Source organism: Pongo pygmaeus, chromosome X, assembly GCF_028885625.2.
Source record: "Pongo pygmaeus isolate AG05252 chromosome X, NHGRI_mPonPyg2-v2.0_pri, whole genome shotgun sequence".
NCBI classification, from domain to species: domain Eukaryota; kingdom Metazoa; phylum Chordata; class Mammalia; order Primates; family Hominidae; genus Pongo; species Pongo pygmaeus.
This window is the reverse complement of record NC_072396.2, coordinates 40,866,089-40,884,960: the sequence shown is the minus strand read 5'-3', so window position 1 is coordinate 40,884,960 and position 18,872 is coordinate 40,866,089.

Sequence of the window (18,872 nt, the reverse complement as noted above, 5' to 3'; positions counted from 1 at the left end):
TGAGGCTTGTCCTCTTGGAACACTCCCTCCTGAAGCCCAGCTGCCATACTTGAAGATGCCCAAGCCAGCCAGATGAAAAGGTCGTGAAGAAGAGAGCTCAGGCCACCCAGCCAACAGCCAGCACCAAGGCCCTAGTCATGTGAGAGGCCTTCTTTGACCTTCCAGCCCAATCTAGCTGCCAATTGATTGTATCCCCATGAGAGACCCAGCTGACACCATATGGAGCCCAAGAACCACCCAATTAATCTACAGAATTATGAGAAATTATCATTAATTGTCATTTTAAGCCACTAAGATTTGGGGTGGTTTTTGCACAGTAAAAAGGAACTGAAACACTGGTGAATCTTTCTGAGCCTCCGTGGCCCCCTCCACAAAATGGGGTGATAATATTTGCTGCCAAAAGTTAGGAGTAAATTTAAGACACAATAATGATCATTTATGGAGTGCCTGCTGTGTTTCAGGTACTGTGGGAGATGCGGAATGTATGCCATTTAAAGCAGAACTCAGAGGGGTTAAGTAACCTGTCCAAGGTGGCCCAACCAGGGTCAGAGCTGGGACTCTAACCCAGTTCTCTTGGATTTTAACCACTGTGGTCTAGCAGGGCATCCTCTATCGGCACTGGTGAATGGATCACCTTCCAGGAAAGCACCAAACTGTCACACCTTTCTTTTTTTTTTTTGAGACGGAGTCTCGCTTTGTCGCCCAGGCTGGAGTGCAGTGGCGCGAACTCGGCTCATTGCAAGCTCCTCCTCCTAGGTTCACGCCATTCTCCTGCCTCAGACTCCCGAGTAGCTGGGACTACAGGCGCCCGCCACCACGCCCAGCTAATTTTTTTTTTTTTTTTGTATTTTTAGTAGAGACGGGGTTTCACCGTGTTAGCCAGGATGGTCTGGATCTCCTGACCTTGTGATCCGCCCGCCTCGGCCTCCCAAAGTTCTGGGATTACCGGCGTAAGCCACCGCCCCCAGCCACTGTCACACCTTTCTAGAGCTTTGTCATTGTCAGGTGGTTAGAGGAAGGAGCCAGGGAGCATGCTCACAAGGCTGGCATCAAGCCCAGGTACCCTTGAGAGTAGATTAACATGGCTCCATTGGGTGTTGAGTCCTGTGCTCTTGGCCCTGCCTCTGTGAGCCCTGGGTCACAAGAGATGACAGAACTCAGAGCAAATCCATTTTCACTTCTAGGAAAACAGCTAATGGGGATCAGTAGCTCTATGGTCACGGCCAAAAGGCAGCTTGTTTCTCAAGAGACAGGAAATGCCTTGGCCAAGGGTGCCCTGTCCCCGCCACTAGAGTGCCTCAAGGATCCAGAAGCCAGCCCATTTGTCCCTGTGTGACATAGCTCCCTCAACACACACGCACATACACACACACACACACACACACACACACAGAGGAAACCAGGCGGGGCGGGGGAGGGGATGACTGTGCAGGGCGAAGGGGCGCCTGGCTTACAATGGGGTGGGGATGAGACATGACCAGAGGTCCCTACCTCAAAGGCAGGTGAATGTTACAGGGAGGCTCCCCACCTCCCCGGAACTGGTGAGTGAACAGGGTGGCAGAGGGTTCTTCCCTAACCCTCACCCTCATCCCAAGCTGATGGCGTCACTCTCCGCTCTCCACCCCAGGCAAAGGTCCAGGGTGAAGGTGAGGTGAGGGCTCCCCAGCTGATCAAACCTCCACATCCTCTCCTTTCCTTGATTCTACCCATCTGACTCAGGAAGAATTTTTTTTTTTTTTTTTTTTTTTTTTGACAGAGTCTCTCTCTGTTGCCTAGGCAGGCATGTAGCAGTGGTACAATCTTAGCTCACTGCAGCCTTGAGCTCCTGAGCTTAAGTGATCCTCCTACTTCAGCCTTCAGAGTAGCTGGGCCCACAGGCATGCACCATTATGCCCAGCTAATTTTTTGTATTTTTATTTTGTAGAGACAGTGTCTCGCCGAGGCTGGTCTCAAACTTCTGGACTCTAGGGATCCTCCCACTTCAGCCTCCCAAAGTGCTGAGATTCAGGTGTGAACCACCACATCTAGCCCCCAAGAGACTTTTACCTTCAAGGGGTCCCTTTCAGAAGTGCTCGCACATGATACAATTTGTGGGAAGAGTTAATCCGAAAGTAAACTGCTAGAATGATCTCAATTTTGCTTAAAATTATATATTTATATATAAATATATGAAAATGACTGGCAAGAACCACCTGAAAATATTGACGATAATTACCTCCAAGTGGTAGGATGTGGTTTTTCCTGCTTTATATCTTTCTGTATCTTTGACTTCTCTATGAAGGCCATGAATTGCTTTCATAATCAGGACATAAACTGTTATTATCTGTGCTGCCTTTTACAAATCCAAGAGGCTTGGAAAAGTCACACCTAAAAACCCTTCTCATCCAGCACCTTCATTACTGGTTCACACCTGGATTATCAGTGAGTGGCTCAGGACACGTTAGTCCTCAACAAGGGGAGAGATGGGCAGGGAGCAACAGCAACCAGGAAGGCAAAAGGGGTGGGGCCAGCGAGGATGGAGCCTGCGCAGTGAGCAACTAGGGCTGCTTCCCACCCTCCTCTGGACTGGAGAGATGGGACCAGGGCCCTGCAAGGCCCTGCTGGAGAGGTTGCTGGAATGGAGGGCCACTCCTGCCTGCCTGGGGTGGGGAGGACAGGAAGCCCTGGGCTGGAATTAGCATTGAGAGGCCAGGCTCATGCATGCTTCCTGGTTTACACTGGGCCCTATCACATATATAGTAGCAGCCTTACCTCGAAAGCTGGGTGTGGATTAAAGGAGTTGAGGTGGTGCGTATCCAGTGCTTAGTACAGCTTCTGGGACACACTAGGTGCTCAATAAATGCAATTATAATCATTAGGAATAAATGCATGCCCATCAGCACCAACTTTCTTGGGTGAGCCCAGTACCTCTCTCATCCTGTGCCAGAAAAAGGAATGAGCCCTGCCCCATCCCCAGCCAGTGATCTCCTGTCTTGCCCCTCATCAGATCCTACCTTCTACACAGCCGAATAACCCTTGGAGGAGTTTCTAGGATGGGCTGCTTTGGCCAAAGCAAGTTGTGCATTATGATGGGTGACAGATGCCCAGATGATGCCACCAAAGGCCATAAAACAGCCCCAAATGGTTGGGGGTGTTTGTTTTGCTTCCCATCCACTCTGCTTGGAGCTATGCCAGCACCAGTCCAGAGTGGAAGCCAAGTGTTGCAGGGAGGGCCTCGCACAATTGGGAATGGGGAAGTTCACCCAGGCGGAGGAGTGGGGCTCAAGTTGAACTCCTCTGCCCTCCTGCACTTTCAGGCTTACAGTGCCCAGTTGCTCTCTCCCTGCTCTAACTCACACACGTACTCCCAAGAAAGAGTTTAAGGTAAGTCATTTACACTTTAGTATGAATTTAAGTGTCCCAGGGCCTCTGGTTTCATCGTGGAATGAGAAGCTTTATTCTTTCCCCCTGACATGTCACCATGTCAGGGGTCTTTGGCCTTAAATAAGAAAATGGAAGATCAGGCATGGTAACTTACGCCTGTAATCCCAATACTTTGAGAGGCTGAGATTGGTAGATTGCTTGAACTCAGGAGTTTGAGATCACCCTGGGCAATATGGTGAAACCCTGTCTCTACTTAAAAAAAAAAAAAAAAAATACAGGCCAGGTTCAGTGGCTCACGCCTGAAATCCCGGCACTTTGGGAGACCAAGGCAGACGGATCACTTGAGGTCAGGAGTTCAAGATTAGCCTGGCGAACATGTTGAAACTCCGTCTCTACTAAAAATACAAAAAATTAGCCGGGTGTGGTGGTGGGCGCCTGTAATCCCAGCTACTCGGGAGGCTGAGGCAGGAGAATTGCTTGAACCCAGGAGGCAAAAGTTGCAGTGAGCTGAGATCGCGCCATCGCACTCCAGCCTGGGTGACAGAGTGAGACTCCATCTCAAAAAAAAAAAAAAAAGAAAGAAAGAAAAAATAAAAGAAAAAAAGAAAAAAAATTACAAAAACACTAGCCAGGCATGGTGGCGTGTGCCTGTAGCCCCAGCTACTTCAGAGGCTTCGGTGGGAGAATCACTTGAGTCTGGGAGGCAGAAATTGCAGTGAGCCGAGATCGTGCCACTGCACTCCAGCCTGGACAACAGAGTGAGACCCTGTCTCAAAAAAAAAGAAAGAAAATAAATAAATAAAATGGAGGCCGGGCAAGGTGGCTCATGCATGTAATCCCAGCATTTCGGGAGGCTGAGATGGGAGGATCACTAGAGGCCAGGAGTTCGAGACCAGCCTAGGCAACAAAGAAAGCTCCTCCATCTCTACAAAAAAAAATACTTAAAAAAAAAATTAACTGGGTATGGTGATGCATGCCTATAGTCCCAGCTACTATAGTCCCAGCTACTCAGGAGGCTGAGGTGGGAGGATCATAGGAGGCTGAGGTGGGAGGATCATTTGAGCCCAGGAGTGCCAGGTTGCAGTGAGCTATGATCAGCCTGGGTGACAGAGGGAGATCCTGTCTCAAAAAAGAAAAAAAAAAAAAAAAAGGAAAAGAAAATGGGAAGCTGATGAGGAGTTCTAATACTGGCGTTTCAGCCTTCCCAAGGCCTAGCCACCCAAGTCCCCAAGGTCAGGACTTGCCCTACCCTCCAAGCCCAGTAATGTATGCACTTTCTTTTATTTCTCATTAAGGAGACATGAATAAAAAGCATGAAAGCTTCTCTATGTATCCTTAAAATAGAAGGATTTAAAGAGTTTTTTTTTTTTTTTTTTTTTAATGCTAAAATGGTAGAAAGGGCCAGGCGTAGTGGCTCACACCTGTAATCCTAGCACTTTGGGAGACCAAGGCAGGCCGATTACTTGAAGTCAAGAGTTCAAAACCAGTCTGACCAACATGGTGAAACCCGTCTCTACTAAAAATACAAAAAATTAGCCGGGCGTGGTGGCATGCACTCCTAGTCCCAGCTACTCAGGAGGCTGAGGCAGGAGAATTGCTTGAACCCAGGAGGCAGAGGTTGCAGTGAGCCAAGATTGTGCTATTGCACTACAGTCTGGGCAAAAGAGCAAGACTCTGTCTCAAAAAAAAAAAAAAAAAGAATGGTAGAAAGAGAAAAAGAATAACACAGAGTTCCAAAGTCATAAAGGAAAAGATGGACAGATGTGACAACACAAAACTTTGCAGCCAAGTGTGGTGACTCATGCCTGTAATCACAAGACATTGGGAGGCTGAGGTGGGAGGATCACTTGAGGCCAGGAGTTTGAGACCAGCCTGGACAATATAGCAAGAACACTCTTTAAAAAAACAAAATAAACAAAAAACTCCTGTGCAACAAAAATACACCATCAACCAGAGGTTGCAAACTGGTGTCCTGCAAATTCACCCCAGCCCAAACAGGTGGTGTCTTTTATAGTGCTTACAAATTTTTGAACAAGTTGCCAGGGTTTTTAAATTGGAATTTTTGGCTGGGCGTGGTGGCTTACGCCTGTAACCCCAGCACTCTGGGAGGCCGAGACAGGCAGATCGCCTGAGGTCAGGAGTTTGAGACCAGCCTGGCCAACATGGTGAAAACCCATCTCTACTAAAAATACAAAAATTAGCCAGGCGTTATGGCGAGCGCCGGTAATCCCAGCTACTTGGGAGAGTGAGGCAGGGGAATTGCTTGAACCCAGGAGGCAGAGGTTGCAGTGAGCCGAGATCACACCACTGCACTCCAGCCTGGTTGACAGAGCGAGACTCCATCTCAAAAAAAAAAAAAATTGGAAATTTTCCTGTAAAAACCCATATATACGGCATCTCCTGAAAAATCAGAAGATTTGGCACACAGGCTTCCACCTTCCCACCCAGCAGTGGTTGGCTGGAGCCCAGGAGGGGCTGCCAATCCTAGAGAGTTGCCCTCCACACCTTCTTCACTTATTTGTGCTGCTTGCCCAAGATTTGTCATAAACAAAAGGAATAAACAAAAGATACTTCAGGAGACTGCTATACATCCAACAAAACGTGAATATCCATTATATATAAACAAGAAACAGGCAAACAGTTCAATAGAAACATGGGGAAGGGGAGACTATAAACAGGTGAGTCATAGAAAAAGAAATGCAAATGCGCAATAAACATGAGAGATGCTCAACTGACGGGTGACCAGAAAAATGCCAATGAAATTGAGAGGATCCTTTAAAAAAAAAAAAAAAGCCATCAAACTGGCACAAAATCAAAAAGCTTTCCAGCATCCGCTGCTGGCAAAGATGTGGGAAAAGATAACTTGTGTGTGTTATTGGTGAGCGTGAAAACTGGTGCAATCTTTTTGGAGGGTGATTTGGCAGTTCCAGTCATTATTTTAATTATATATACCTTTAAAGAAATGTAAATAAACTTTTTTTTTTTTTTGAGACGGAGTCTCGCTCTGTCAACCAGGCTGGAGTGCAGTGGTGTGATCTCAGCTCACTGCAACCTCCGCCTCCCGGGTTCAAGCAATTCTCCTGCCTCAGCCTCCCTAGTAGCTGGGATTACAGGCACCAACCACCATGCCCGGCTAATTTTTTCATTTTTAGTAAAGACGAAGTTTCACCACGTTGGCCAGGTTGGTCTCGAACTCCTGACCTCAAGAGATCCTTCCGCCTCGGCCTCCCAGGTAAATAAACTTCTTATTGAAGTACAGCATGCATATAGAAAAGTATACAAATCGTAAGTGTGTGTGGCTCAGAAATTGGACACATTCATGTAATCATTGTATAGCTCAAGACAGAGAACATTATATGAGTTCTAGGCGGGCTCGGTGGTTCACGCCTGTAATCCCAGCACTTTGGGAGTCTGAGGTGGGTGGATCACTTGAGGCTAGGAATTCAAGACCAGCCTGGGCAACACGGCAAGACCTCATCTCTACAAAAAATAAATATAAAAAATAAAAAATTAGCCAAATGTGGTGGTGAGCAGCTGTAGTCCCAACTATTCAGGAGGCTGAGGTGGGAGGATCACCTGAGCCAGGGAAGTTGAGGTTGTAGTGTGCCGTGATTGCACCACTGCACTCCAGCCTTGGGCAACAGAGCAAGACCCTGTCTAAAAAATAATAATAATAAGTTAAAAAATATAAAAAATATTTTTTAACAAACATTATAAGGCTAGGCGAGGTGGCTCACACCTGTAATCCCAGCACTTTGGGAGGCCAAAGCAGTTGGATCACTTGAGGTCAAGAATTTGAAACCAGCCTGGCCAGCATGGTGAAACCTCATCTCTACTTAAAAAAATACAAAAATTAGGGCCAGGTACAGTGGCTCACGCCTGTAATCCCAGCACTCTGGGAGGCCAAGGTGGGTGGATCACCTGAGGTCAGGAGTTGGAGACCAGCCTGGGCAACAGAGTGAGACCCCATCTCCACACAAAATAAATTAGCTGGGTGTGGTGGTGCATACCTGTAGTCCCAAGTATGTGGGAGGCTGAGACGGAAGGATTACTTGAGCCTGAGAGGTGGAGGCTGCAGTGAGCCGTGATCACACCACTGCACTCAGCCTGGGTGACCAAATGAGATTCTGTCTCAAAAAGAAAAACAAAAACAAGTTAAAATAATATGAGTGAATACATGTGTGCATTGAAATATTTGCCAGATAGCACAACATCTCTCACTATCCACAAAGCTGGTGACAGCTGGGGGAAGGGCTCTACCATAGCACCCCAGTTACCTTGCACATATCCACATGGGCCATGCAGGCAAAGGCTTGAAGTGCAACTTATCTGCTCTTGGCAGAACACGAGAAGACAGGAGGCCTGTGAGGAATTGCTCAGAGGCCATCTTCCACTCGCCTCCTAGAGCAGTCCGCTTGGGCTCCCATGACAAAATACCATGCACTGTGTAGCCTCAACAAAATATATTTATTGTCTCACAGTTTTGGAGGCTGGAAGTCTGAGATCAAGGTGTTGGCAGGGTTGGTTCCTTATGAGGGCTGTGAGAGAAGGATCTGTCCCAGGCTTCTGTCCTTGGCTTCTCGCTGTGTCTTCACGTGGTCTTCCCTGCGTGTGTGTCTGCGTCGTAACTTCCTCTTCTCATAAGGACACCAGTCAGATTGGATTAAGGCTCACCCTTACGACCTCATTTTTAATTTAATCACCTCCGTAAAAAGCCTGTCTCCAAATACAGTTATATTCTGAGATCCTGGGGTTTAGGACTTCAACATATGAATGAACGGGGGTGGGGGCACAGTTTAGCTCACAACGCCTCCCTATCTCTCTTTAGAGACTGTCAGGAGACAGTTTCTCTTCACCTGGGTTCTGAGGAGGTCTGAGGCTTCCTGCCCCAACTCCTGTTAGTACAGCAGGCCTATCAAGTTGGCTAGTCAGATACAGCCAGTCTAGAATGAGCCCTTAGGCAATGGGGCAGCCCTCAACTTCTGTTGCAGTCATCCTGTCCCTTTTGTTTCAGGGTCGTTCTTTTTGGTGTGGGACAAGGACCCAGGAGAGCTGGCACCTTTGGCTAATCTTCCTTTCACTGTTTTTGTTTGTTTTTGTTTTTTTGAGATGGAGTCTCACTCTGTCACCCAGGCTGGAGTGCAGTGGTGTGATCTCAGCTCACTGCAACCTCCACCTCCTGGGTTCAAGCAATTCTTGTGCCTCAGCCTCCCAAGTAGCTGGGATTACAAGCACCTGCCACCACGCCCGGCTAATTTTTGTATTTTTAGTAGAGATGGGGTTTTACCATGTTGCCCAGGCTGATCTTGAACTCCTGACCTCAGGCGATCCTCCCACCTTGGTCTCCCCAGGTGCTGGGATTATAGGCGTGGGCCACCGCACCCAGCCTCCTTTCACTGTTTATGTGAGTAATGAACTGTTCGAGTCTAAAAATGGCTACTGCATCTTTAGCAGCCGGATCCACCAGGTCTTGGCCTCAGCTTTGCCTTGTCTTGTATGTGCTTGACAATAGACACTGGAACGAGCTGCAGAAACAAAAAAATCTTGCTACCAGAAGTGGGAGAAAAAGGAAAACATGAAGAATGGCTCCCAATTCTGTGGGCCTCTGGTCACTGCTATCCCCCAACCGCCACACCCCTACCAGTACCCGGCCCTCTTCTGCTGGGGTGGCACAGTCCTTGTCCCAACTCTGGCTTTGGGGCCCCTGTATTTTGGACTTGCTTGCCATTTTACAAATGAATTAACAAAAGATAAGGCACAACTATATGCGAATATATGTGTGCATTTAACTATTTAGAAGAACGTTTTACACATGAACAAATAGGATCCATAACCTTTGGGGAAGAAGAGTGCAGTGCAGGGAAGGGTAGGGAAGGGACATTAACGTTTTCTCCATATTTTAAACGACAGGCCCCACAGGTGAACTGTCAAAGGTGGGAAGGCTGGCCTCTAACAAACAGAGTTGAGTTCACTCACAGTTCATATTCTGTATAGGCAATAGGACTCCCAACCCCTTCCCCAACAAATAAAGAGTTTAGGCCTGGAGAAGTGGCCCCCGCCTGTAATCCCAGCACTTTGGGAGGCCAAGGTGGGTGGATCACGAGGTCAGGATATCAAGACCATCCTCGCTAACACGGTGAAAACCTGTCTCTACTAAAAATACAAAAAATTAGCTGGGTGTGCTAACACTCGCCTATATTCCCAGCTGCTCGGGGAGGTTGAGGCAGGAGAATCATTTGAACCCGGGAGGCGGAGGCTGCAGTGAGCCAAGATCCGAGATCGCACCACTGCACTCCAGCCTGGGCAAGAGAGTGAGACTCGATCTCAAAAAAAAAAAAAGGCCAGGCAAGGTGGCTCAAGCCTGTAATCCCAGCACTTTGGGAGGCCGAGGCGGGCAGATCATGAGGTCAGGAGATCGAGACCATCCTGGCTAACACGGTGAAACCCCATCTCTACTAAAAAGTACAAAAATTTAGCCACGCGTGGTGGTGGGCCCCTGTAGTCCCAGCTACTCGGGAGGCTGAGGCAGGAGAATGGCGTGAACCCGGGAGGCGGAGCTTGCAGTGAGCCAAGATCTCGCCACTGCACTCCAGCCTGGGCGACAGAGCGAGACTCCATCTCAAAAACAAAAAAGAAAGTTAAGAAGGCCCCAAGACAAGCGTTGCCTTCCTCAAAGCCCATCTCCGTCCTCTGCCTCGCTCTGTCACCCAGGTTGGAGGGCAGTGATGCGATCTCTGCTCACTGCAACCTCTGCCTCCCGGGTTCAAGCGATTCTCCTGCCTCAGCCTCCCGAGTAGCTGGGATTACAGGCACACGCCACCACGCCCAGCTAATTTTTTGTATTTTTAATAGAGATGGGGTTTCACTGTGTTAGCCAGGATGGTCTCGATCTCCTGACCTCGTGATCCACCTGCCTCGGCCTCCCAAAGTGCTTAGATTACAGGCCTGAGCCACCGTGCCCAGTCACCCCTACTTCCTTCTAAGTGTCGCAGCGGTTCTTCATTCACGTGTGTCTTCTGATGTATCTGCCTTACTGTTTCATGTTAATGACATTGCATGGGTGCATGTCTTCTCTCCTTGACTAGAAGTTCCTCGAAGGTAGAAACCAATTTTTAGCCTCCTCTGAATCTCTTTAGCTCTGACATCAATGTCTAGTACATAGCAAGGGGTATATACATCCAGACAATGGAATCTTATTCGGGGCCAAAAAGAAATGAGCCATCAAGCCATGAAAAGACATGGAGGAAACTTAAATGCCACTTACTAAGTGAAAGAAGCCAACCTGGAGAGGCCATATGCTGCGTGATTCCAACTATATAACATTCTGCAAATTGAAAAACCATAGAGATAGTCAAAGGATCAGTGGTTGCCAGGGGTTATGGGGCAGGGCGAGAGGGATGAACTCATGGAGGAGAGGGGTTTGTTTGTTTGTTTGTTGTTGTTTTTTCTTTTTTTTGAGATGGAGTCTCGCTCTGTCGCCAGGCTGGAGTGCAGTGGCGCGATCTTGGCTCACTGCAACCTCCCACTCCCTGGTTCAAGCAATTCTCCTGCCTCAGCCTCCCGAGTAGCTGGGATTACAGGTACATGCCACTACGCCAAGCTAATTTTTGTATTTTCAGTAGAGACGGGGTTTCACCATGTTGGCCAGGACGGTCTTGATCTCCTGACCTCATGATCTGCCCACCTCGGCCTCTCAAAGTGCTGGGATTACCAGCATGAGCCACCATGCCCGGCCACAGAGGGGACTTTTAGGGCAGTGAAGCTATTCTCTGTGATACTGCAATGATGATTATGCATTTGTGGAAAATCGTAGAATGTATAACACAAAGAGTGAACCCTGATGTAAACTATGGACATTAGTTAAGAAGAGTCAGCAATTAGTAAATAATCAGTACCGATAGTGGTTCATCAATATTGAACCAATATTCTAATGCAAGATATTTATAATAGCAGAAACTGGGGGGCACTATATGGGAACTCTAAACTTTCTGCCCAGTTTTCCTGTAAACCTAAACCTGCTTTAGAAAATAAAACCTATTAATGGTATATGTATGTATGTGGGAGTACGTGTGTGCATGTATATATATATGTATAGAGAGAGAGAGAGAGAGAGAATCCAGTAAATGATGTTGGCTCATCCTCATGGACACACCCAGTTATGAAAGAGTTGGGAAGATTTGCCCAGGACTGACAGTTTTCAAACTTCAGTAAAACTTAGCTGAGAGTAAATTAAAGGTGCTCCTTCAGCCTGGGCAACATAGCGAGACCCTGTGTCTACAAAAAATTTTTTTAAAATCAGCCAGCCATAGTGGTATGTGCCTGTGCTCCCGGCTACTTGGGAAGCTGAGGAGGGAGGGTCACTTGAGCCCTGGAGGTCAAAGCTGCAGTGAGCCGTGATCGCACCGCTGTGTTACAGCCTAGGTGACAGAGTGAGACCTTGTCTCTTAAAAAAAAAAAAAAAAAAGGACGAGTAAGCATTTATTTGTGAAACAAAATTTATACAGAAAGTTGCTAGAATTGCCCCTAGGTGTTTGTGTTTCTTGATGTTTCCCCCTAGTGTATAATGTTTTGTATTTAAATCATAAATAATTTTTAGATAACCAAAAAGTGTCCTTAATATGATATCTGCTGTCCCCTTTCTAGGCCATGTCAGTTACCCTATTGCTGTAAATCTGGCTGTGAGTCCCCTACCCACTGGCAGACCCTGGCCTCCAAAGGGAAGGAATAGGTCACGTATCACTTGGCTTCTTTCAGAGAATTAGGAAAGGGAAAAGGGAAACGTCCACCATTACAGCAGTATTAGCTCCCTAGAAAACAGTTTCTGGGCTGGGATGGGTGGCTCACACCTGTAATCCCAGCACTTTTGGAGGCCGAGGTGGGCAGATCACTTGAGGTCAGGAGTTCGAGAACAACCTGGCCAACATGGTGAAACCTCATCTCTACTAAAAATACAAAAATTAGCCCGGAGTGATGGTGGGCGCCTGTAATCCCAGCTATAGGCGGATTGAGGCAGGAGGTTGAGGCAGGAGAATCACTTGAACCCAGAAGAGGGAGGTTGCAGTGCGCCGAAATCACACCACTGCACTCCAGCTTGGGCGACAAGAGTGAGACTCCATCTCAAAAAAAAAAAGAAAACAGTTTCTGGAGAGATACTGTTCAGGGAACTGCACTGCAGAGAGAAACACAAAGGCTCTGATGTCAACAGATATTTATCGAGAACGTGTTGGACCAAAAGGCAGTGGGGCAGGACAGCCGTCCCTGGCAACCGCTTTGTTTCTGTGATACTGTGATAGACCAGGGCAGACACACTTCCCTGGCCTGCGTGCACTCAGCGCCTTCCTGCCCCTCCAAATCTACAATGCACAACATGAACAGGTTGAACAGTCTCTTCTGTATTTCCCACATATCCAACCTTCTCTCTGTTGGCTTTAATGTATCTGCAGCAAGCAGAACTAACTAATGTTATTTTCTTGGTATTAGGGCTCCTGACCTCAGGGTGCAAATGTGCAGAAAGGAGAGGCAAATTAGTGTCTTCAGCCGGTGGTCCTGACACTCGGGTTTGAGTAGGAGCTTCCCGCTGCTCCTGGCTCCCAGGTGACTGTGCTGCTCAGCTCCACGCGGCAGCACCAGCCCCTATTTCATTTATCATCCTCTCCCTCTGATGCCAGCTTCTGATTAGAGGGTTAGAAAATAAGCCCTGAGAGGGAACTCATTACTTAAGTGGGGACGGAGAGGCCAAGGAATGGCTTGGTAACTAACAGTCTCCATGCATTGCGAGGGTTATTACTCTAGGCCGTGGTGAGCAGTGGTATCTTAGGTCAGGTTCCCTGGAAGCAGAGAGCCCTAGACAGGGATTCTTGTGCAAGTGAAAGATGGAGGAGGGAGGGCTCTCGGGAGATGAAGGTAAGGATGGAGAGAAGCAGAGTGGGGGTGGGGAAGGCAAGCAAAGATTGGGATTTGGCCAAAGTCTAGCCTCAGACTGAGGGTAGGGTGGGGGTTCTGGAGTATCAATGGCATCATAGCGACACTCCTCCCCATACTTGACACAAGGCAGTCAGGCTTTTCAGTCCCCTAGATCAGTTAGTCATTGGCTGACTGCAGGCCACCCCCATGAGGGCAAAAGGAGGGCATAAGCCCAAGTGGTCATCCCTGGGTGAGGCTGATAGCAATTCCCCAGAGAAGGCTGACTCCGCAAGCCATCTGTTTGGGGATGTCCACACCAGCCAGTACAGGGAATGTGGCTGGACACCAACGACACCCATGAAGGGCTGGCCTCTCAAAAGACAGTAGGAGAGAAGTAGGATAGACATAAGAAAAAGCTCTGGAGGCCACTGGATGCTCTGAAGCGCCTTCCAGCTGCCTGTCGCTGGAAGGGATTGGACAGGGAATGGCCTCCACTCACGTGGGGTCTTTCCAGGCAGTCACAAGCAGGATGTTTGGGCTCAAAAAGGACCCAATCTGAGAATGTCACTGAGAACTACAATTTGTGATCCTACTGTCAAATGCTGGCCTGAGAGACCCAAGGGGCTCCCCAGAAAGCTTCCAGATTAGTTGAGGTCTAATAACAGCAGCAAAGGGTACAGCTGCTACTTGGCCAGGTATGATTCTAAATGCCTTATGTCCATTAACCTAATTTAATCCTCACAGCAACCTTGTGGGTAAGGTGTTATTATTTACCATCCCTATTTTACAGATGGGGAGAATGAGGCCCAGAGAGGTTAATTAATTTACTGGAGTTACACAGTTGGAAGTAGAAGAACCAGGATCTGAACCTAGATGGTGTGATTCATGTGGGCAACACCATCACTCTACTGCCTCTGGCTGTCCCTCTAGCAGGTGGGGGTGGAATGGGGCAATGTAGACAGGTGCTAGAAGACAGGAGACCGCCCTTGTTGCTTTTAGAGCAGTATTTTCATAAACCTTTGCATACACTAGAATCACCTGTAAGGGACTGTTACAATACAGGCAGTCCAGAGGCAACTCTGTAAGCCCCACAATTATTCAGATGCGAGTGCAAAGGCCAGGTTCAAATCCTGGCTCTTCCACTTACTACCTGTGTGACCTTGGAAATAAATGTTCATTAACCTCTCGACTCAATTTTTCTCAACCCTAAAATAAAAGTAGACTGAGTGCGGGGGCTCATGCTTGTAATCCCAGCACTTTGGGAGGCCAAGGCAGGTGTACCGCTTGAGCCCAGGAGTTTGAGACCAGCCAGAGCAACATAGTGAGATCCCCATCTCTATTTATTTTTTAAAATAAAATATTTAAAGATAAATAAATAATAATAATAATACGTTTTAAGATTTTGTGAAGTTTAAACTGTGAATCACAGTTGTATATATTAGGCAAAAGTCTGGTAGGCCAAACTATTAACAGTGGGTTTCTCCGGGGAGGGAAATTAAGGTGGGGGCATAAAGAAGGTGGGGGCAGAATGGGAGAAACGTTCACTTTTTTTTTTTTTTTTTTTTTTTTTTGAGACAGAGTCTCACTCTGTTACCCAGGCTAGAGCGCAGTGGCGCGATCTCGACTCACTGCAACCTCCGCCTCCCGGGTTCAAGCGATTCTTCTGCCTCAGCCTCCCGAGTAGCTGGGATTACAGGCATGTGCCACCACACCTGGCTAATTTTTGTATTTTTAGTAGAGACAGGGTTTTGCCATGTTGGCCAGGCTGGTCTTGAACTCCTGACCTCAGGTGATCCACTCACCTCAGCCTCCCAAAGTGTTGAGATTACAGGCGTGAGCCACTGCGCCCAGCTGAAACGTTCACTTTTTACCCTACACATTAAATTTTAATTCTTTGTAAGGAGAACATATTAAAGCATCAAGTACGTAAAATTTATTTAATCAAAAACAAAAAGGGCCAGGCACAGTGGCTCATGCCTGTAATTCTAGCACTTTGGGAGGTCGACGTGGTGGATCACTTGAGGTCAGTAGTTCGAGATCAGCCTGGTCAACATGGCAAAACCCTGTCTCTACTAAAAATACAAAAATTAGCTGGGTGTGGTGGCGGGTGCCTGTAGCGCCAGCTACTTGGGAGCTGAGGCAGGAGAATCGCTTGAACCTGGGAGGCGGAGGTTGCAGTGAGCTGAGATTGCACCACTGCACTCCAGCCCGGGAAGCAGAGCAAGACTCTGTCTCAAAAACAAACAAAAAAAGATGAAATAGAATTATCTATAGAGAATGCGTGGCACACAATAGGTGTTCAATCAACAGTAGCTGCTAGTAGCAGTATCATCAACCACAAACATTTGTTGAATACCTATTATGTGCAAGTCATCATATTTAGTCTACATCAGGAGGCAGAGAAGCACAAGGCAATGTCCCTGCTCTTACACGTATAAAAAGCACCCCAAACACCCAATGGTAGTGTTTACTTTGGATCTAAGAAGTGCTATAGAGAATAAGGGCTTCGAGGAGCTGAAATGAGAGAGAGATCATTTCCAGCTGGCCTCTTCAAGGGAGGTGGGGCTTGAGTGGGCTTTGAGAAAAGGGGAAGATTTCAATAGACAGAAAAAGGGGGAAAGAACATTCCGATGGCAGAAAAGAGCTTGGTTCAAAGGGCAAAGGGACTTGCTAGCCATGCGCAGAAGATGCTGAGTGGACATTTGGCTTTGCTTGGCGCGGCCGGTCTGCGGGATGCAATCATGCTGGATCCGAGGCAGGCAGCGGGGGGCCTGCTGTAGCTGACCTGCCCTCCCTCAAGTGAAAGAACACAATCGCTGGCTCCAACGCTTCCGGTGGCTGGAATGGACTGAGGCCAAGATGGACTTTCTTAACAATTCTTGACCCCTGTGGACCGAGCCTAGAATAGAAAGCAAAGTAGCCACAAAGGTTAAAAAAAGAAAAGTCGATCCTCTCCCCGAACTGCTCTGTTGCCCAAATATGCAACTGCCTGCACAATGAATCGTGGGTGCAGAATGGAGGGTGTGTGTGTCTGGGTGCAATATGTGCATGTGCATGTGCATATGCCATGACGTGTGTTGTGCAGGGGGACTGCCTCAGAAGCATGCACGTTGTAATGACACGCGGTATTTCCTGTGATTGTGTGATATACTGGATTGAGTTACGAGTGCTGTGTGTGCTAACCGCATCACTGAAAGCTAATCTTTCTGAGCGACTGGGAAGACAGCAGAGGAAAGCAGGCAGCCAGCAAAATCTGCATCCATAGAGTGCGCCACCTGCCTCTGGTGGTCAGTACCAGGTGCCACGGGGGAGTGTGGAGTGGTCCGGGCTGGCGGTATGAATATGAGGCCAGTTGTTCAGGCCATTGAGGTGGTTGAGAATAAAGCTGGCAGCATTTAAATTTCCAACTGTCCAGCCTTTTTCCTTTATCAGCAAAGTCCCACACCACGGGTGTGCATTTGGCAGCCTGAAAAATGCACCCGGCATCTTCCTAGATCTGGTCCCTGTGTGTATATATACACAGTGTGTATAGAGAAAGCCCAGAGATAAACACTTTTTTAAAAAGTTAAAGCTTGATTAGCTGAACACCAAAAGGCCCCAGGAAATTGAGTTTAAGAAAAATTTGGATAATTGGAACAGCGTATAATATCAAGAATGTTAAATACACAAGTCAGCTGAGCACGCGGAGTTTATGGCAAGCTCTGATTAAAACGAAGTTCCTGATAATCAAAGTTTTAATGGCAAAGGCTCATTTGAATTTCTTCTGTATAAAAAGGAGATTAGATATCGTGTGCACGGAATATCTTGTGATACTTTCCATTCTTCCCAACTCCGGTTGGGTCACATAAATGCTTTTTAGATATTTATTTCATAAAAAGTACGCTGTCCTTTGGTGTGCCCCAAACTAGCCAAAACAGGACTTGCAGCAGATGTGTTTATCAGATTGAGCTGCGAATTTGAGGAGAGGAAAAGTCTGCCTATCGTCTAAGTAATTTCAAAATCAAAGCCATCCCAGGCGCACCAGAAGCCTAAAGCAGCCAAAGAGATAGGCCAAGTTTATAAACTTCCATAATATGTTTATTGCAAGGATGGCAATTACCCAATCTCCCTGCCCTCCTGGGTCTTAGATCAGAATATTTCCACAAAAAGAAATCTGTGTTTGACTGCATTTAACCAGTCATAATTCCAGATGTCTGTAATATTCTAACCCCAGGCGTGGGGGTGAGGAGGACGACTATGAAGCGTCCGATAATTCTGTTACATCCTTGTCCTACTCCGCTGTGGTAGTGGGGTGTCTAGTATGGCTGTTTGTCCCTCCCCCTCTCTCCCTAATGATCAAGTGGCACAGGAGCAGTCATTGTATTCAGGGGAAAAGGCCGTTCCCAGCCACAGGCAGGCTTTTCTGTCCACCTCTGGAAATCTGACACGTCACATCAGAGACATAATTTCTTAATGAAATGGCTGGACTGTAACTAATTTACGCCAGGACGGAAAACGCTGACAGGGCACAACGGCCACTTGTTTCTGCTGTCGCAGGGAACACATGTGGGCCACATCAGTCAGGAATGAATCAGACCAGCATTATAGGGCAGTCTGCTAAGAGAATTGCCTCCTTTTGCTCTCTTATAAAGTGTTAAAGATATTTACTGCGTGCGTACATGCTGCCCTGCTCGTTGGAACACAAACTTGTGTTGAGTTCAGTCATTTGTCCCAGACCCCTTCCTGAGCCTGAATAAGAAAAGCAGGATTGTTCTACAGAATCATCATTGGGATTTACTCTGCCCTTTTCTCTGGGGCTCTTCTGGCAAACATTAAACATCACAACACCCCATTAAAGCGAGTCAAACTACTAATTTCATACAAGGTAAGAGGCACATGCAAGTCTTGCCTTGGTGACACCTTATAGCCAACAGAACAGGTTTCTTTTCCCCTAGCAAAGCGAGTGTGAGCCACGTTGGTGAACTCAACCTAAGGCTTGGGTATGGTGTGGTCAAAGAGGTGAGGGCTTCTCCTGATCCATCATGGGGCTGCGGGTGGGGTCTTTAAGTCTGGTGCCTTTGTCCTCTGCTCAAACCTGGGCTGAGAGGTATCAGTCATGACCAGCAGAAGAGAAAGTGAGAGGCAAGAGAAGTTTCTGCACTGGTCACTATGCCAGAAGGTCCCCAGGGTTGGGGAACACACATGCAAAGTGGTATGCAAGACAACCCTTGGAGTGGTACTGTTAGAGGCTGCCTTGGTGTCTCCCTTAAATTCCTAGGTTGAAGTTCTAAACCCAATACCTCAGAATGTCACCTTATTTGGAGATAGGGTCTTTAAGGAGGTAACTGAGTTAAAATGAGGTAGCCGGGCGCGGTGGCTCACACCTGTAATCCCTGCACTTTGGGAGACCAAAGCGAGTGGATCATCTGAGGTCAGGAGGTCGAGCACTGCATCTAACCAGATGACTAGAGAGGAGTGACAGCTGCTTCTCCTCCACCTTCCAAATGTTGTGTAAGTTTGTCTTCTGACCAACTCTAATCTGCAGCCATAAAAGGAAGTGGATTCTGGGAAACACTGCTGCAGATTAGGCAAGGTGACACAATACAAAACCGCGACAGAAGTCAAGG